Below are 4,062 nucleotides of genomic sequence, written 5' to 3'. Positions count from 1 at the left end.
TTTGCATTATAGCAGAGCGATCAGAGAGTGGGGGACAGCCAGTTTGGGGAGCAAGCTCATTGGGTTGTGGGTCCTGTGCGATTTCATAATCCCCCTTCACCCAGAACGTGAAGTTAATCACATTGGCAGACAACACCAGCAGGGAATGGAAGCAAACTCACAGCAGGACTGAGGAACGATTCAATTGCAGACAGAAACAAAATGAGATTCAATTGGTGAGTGTTTCTCAGGGAAAGTGACCAAAACACCACTGTGGTTGTGATGCTTCAAACAACACTGTAAGGAGACTGAAGTGTAAATTTGGCGTCAGTTTGTGATGCAACAGCTCAGTGACGTCTCTCTCTCTCTCTGGAAAGGTTTAGGATGAATGTGAAAAAATAGAAAAAGAATAAAAGCAGGGAAGGGCTGGACCTTGTATCACGGAGACTAATGTAACCTGCTTTGACAGCATATTGATCACTGTCCCCGCTCTTGGATGAGTCCACTAGAGCCTCCTCGCTGTTAGCTGAACCAATATGTTTGCAGTGCAAGAAATCACAGTCCACCGTGGTGAGCCATGGGGACCACTTGTCGAAGTTACAAAAGACTAATACAAAATGGCTTTGACAATTTTGACATAAATATGCACAGCGGTTTGTGTGCTTTTCCACCTTCATCGATATCTTCACTGACCGGAGGGGGGCTGATAACGGAATCTCAAAGATTTAAATAGGAAATTTGCCTTCAGAGTCTTGGTTCGTCCCTGACCCCACAGGATGAGGGGCTGTATGCAATATTTATGGAACTAAATTGATGCTAAAGAGTGATGTAAATATATCTTCTTCAGATTCCGTTGTAAATTTTGGTTTCTTTCTCCTAGTTGCACCTCATGGCGAACCCAGAGTAAGTGAATCAAACGGTTCTCACGGAATTCATCCTGCTAGGATTTGGGAATCTCCCTAAGCTACAAACTCTTCTCTTCCTGCTGTTTCTCGCCATCTACATTGCAACCATGGCTGGGAACGTCCTGATCTTTGCGCTAGTTGTGGCTGATCAGCACCTTCACACCCCCATGTATTTCTTCCTGGGGAACTTGTCCTGCTTGGAGACCTGCTGCTCCTCCACCATCCTGCCCAGGGTGCTGGCCAGTCTCCTGACTCTCGATGGGACCATTTCATTTAGTGGCTGCCTCACACAATATTATTTCTTTGGTTCTCTAGTGGCCAGAGAATGCCTTCTCATGTCAGTGATGTCTTATGATCGGTATTTAGCGATATGCAATCCACTGCACTATGCAGCCTGTAGAGTGGCAGGGCCTGCATCCAACTTGCAGGTAGCTCTTGGATAGGTGGCTTCCTATGTATTGGCATATTAACATTGTTGATACGTCAGTTAACGTTCTGTGGCTCTAACATTATTGACCATTTCTTTTGCGATTTTATCTCCCTTGTAAAGCTCTCCTGCAATGACCCACACCTAATGGAAACACTGGCTTTCACACTCAGCTTTCTTTTCTCACTGGTCCCATTCCTAAATATTTTGATGTCCTACATCTTCATCATCACCACCATCCTGAGAATCCCATCCACCACTGGGAGGCAAAAGGCCTTTTCCACCTGCTCCTCCCACCTCATTGTGGTGAGCATTTATTATGCAACTCTGCTGATTGTCTATTTGTTCCCAACCACTGACATCCTGAGCGACTTCAAGAAAGTTCTCTCTGTCTTCTATGCCATCCTGACTCCCCTGGTCAATGCCCTCATCTACAGCCTGAGAAACAAAGAAGTCCAGGAGGCACTGAGGAAAGCTTGCAGGAAATTCATGCTTGGACCATGTTAACGGATCAATTTCCTTGAGTTAAAATAGATTTAACATGGGCTGGGGTAGGGCCTGAACCAAAGCCTGCTGTAGTCCCAGGTCGTGTTTCCCTGAGCTTCATTGGGCTTCGTGTCCTGCTCTTAGACAGTGTGTCTCAACCTTTCCAGACCACTGTACCCCTTTCAGGAGTCTGATTTGTCTTGCGTATCCCCAAGTTTCAGCTCACTAAAATCTTTCAAAATCAGACATAAAAATACAAAACTGTCACAGCACATTACTACTGAAAAACTGCTGATTTTCTAATTTTTACCATATAATTATGAAATAAATGAATTGGTATATAAAGATTGTACTTACATTTCAGTGTATAGTCTATAGAGCAGAATACACAAGTCATTGTCTGTATGAAATTAGTTTAGACTTTGCTAGTGTTTTTTCTGTAGCCTGCTGTAAAACTAGGCAAATCTCTAGATGAGTTGACGTATCCCCGGAAGACCTCTGTGTACCCTCAGGCTACACGTGCCCCTGGTTGAGAACCGCTGCTCTTATAGCCCTGGGAAAAAGTAGAGATGGAGAAACCTTCCGCATCTCAGCACAAACCCAATTTTGAGAAAACTTCTTTTCAAGTCACCTTTATAAGGTATCACTTGTTCTCAGCATCAGCTAGTGCTAAAAGGCACTAAAGCTTATTAAAAGGGTTGGACAAATATTTTCCGTCAAAACTTTTTTTGTATTGAAAACTAGGGGTTTTTAAAAAGCAGAAAAAAATCACGGACAATGTCTGCTTTCCTTCAAAATTTGTTGTGTTTTTTTTAATTGAAAAGCTGAAATTAGTCTGCCAAAACCTGAACATGGTTCAGGGTTTCAGAAGTGTATGGCCAAATATTTGCTGCTTGCTGTGTTTGATTGTTTAAAGAAACAATAAAAAAATTCTGCTTAAAAAAAAAATCCAAAACTTTTGAACCACCTCAGCTTGTGACCAAACGCCTGAGCCCATCCAGTCAGAGATTTTTCCAGGTTTCTGATACTCTGCTAGCTTCCTTGACTCATATCTGTCTCCATAACTTTGGGTTCATTTAAGTTAGAACATAAGAATGGCCATACTGGGTCAGACCAAAGGTCCAACCAGCCCCGTATCCTATCTATCAACAGTGACCAATGCTAAGTGCCCCAGAGGGAATGAACCTAAGAGGTAATGATCAAGTGATCTCTCTCCTGCCATCCATCTCCACCCTCTGACAAACAGAGGCTAGGGACACCATTCCTTACCCATCCTGGCTAATAGCCATTAATGGACTTAAGCTCCATGAATTTATCTGTTTCCTAGAGACTGGCTCCATGGGGTCCCTCACAAACTGGAGATGGTTACTGTGGTTTGTCTTTAGTATAGCTTATGTACATACTCCATGAACTGAGCATTTGAGCTTGTTCCAGAATCTGGGATGAGCCTATGCTGTGAAAACGGAAATGTTCAAAATAGCACAGGCATGTGAATGGACACAGGGTGCTAAAATTAAATTAACCCAGGGTTCTCAAACTGGGGATCAGGACCCCTCAGGGGGTCACGAGGTTATTACTGGGGGTTGCGAGCTGTCAGCCTCCACCTCAAACCCCACTTTGCCTCCAGCATTTATAATAGTGTTAAAAATATAAAAAAGTGTTTTTAATTTATAAGGGGGGGTCGCACTCAGAGGTTTGCTATGTGAAAGGGGTCATCAGTACAAAAGTTTGAGAACCACTGAATTAACCCCTCTGGCGCCTCGGGGAATGCAGTGGGGGGGGGAAGGTCTTCTTTGGTAGGGTTGGGAAGGAGGTAGGTGATGTATGATATTGCTCGTCTCAGGTGATCCCTCTCCCATGGCTCTCTTGGGTCTATCTCTGTTAATCTAAAGTGGCTAATTTTAAATGAAGCTACCCTCCCCTGACATGAATCTCCCTATGGCACTGAAATTAAATTTAGACTATAATTTGGCATTGAGATGTGAATGGGATGGTAACCCTAAGGGAAAAGATAACAGCTTGGCTCATTGTGTTAAATAGCTGTCTGCAAGCCTCAAACTGCTGAATGAGCTTTAGGGTAGGGAAGGCTGTGCCTCCCCAAACATCCTGGCCCTGCCCCCTATCTGACCCCCACCCACTTCTTGCCCCCCCGACTGTCCCCCTCAGAATCCCCGACCCATCCTGCTCCTTGTTCCCTCACCGCCCCCTCAACCACCACCCCGGGACCCCATGCCCCACTAACCCCCCGTCCCTTGACTGCGCCGA

At 44.7% G+C, this 4,062-nt stretch overlaps 1 pseudogene; it reads left to right on the top strand.

Moving 5' to 3' along the window:
• Positions 1-868: 868 nt before the first annotated feature.
• LOC128846344 (olfactory receptor 1020-like) lies at positions 869-1,818 on the top strand (annotated as a pseudogene).
• The last annotated feature ends 2,244 nt before the right edge of the window (positions 1,819-4,062 follow it).

Source organism: Malaclemys terrapin, chromosome 12 (genome assembly GCF_027887155.1).
Source record: "Malaclemys terrapin pileata isolate rMalTer1 chromosome 12, rMalTer1.hap1, whole genome shotgun sequence".
Lineage (NCBI taxonomy): Eukaryota > Metazoa > Chordata > Testudines > Emydidae > Malaclemys > Malaclemys terrapin.
Note: the sequence above shows the minus strand (reverse complement) of the source record. Positions and strands in the feature narration are given on the sequence as shown.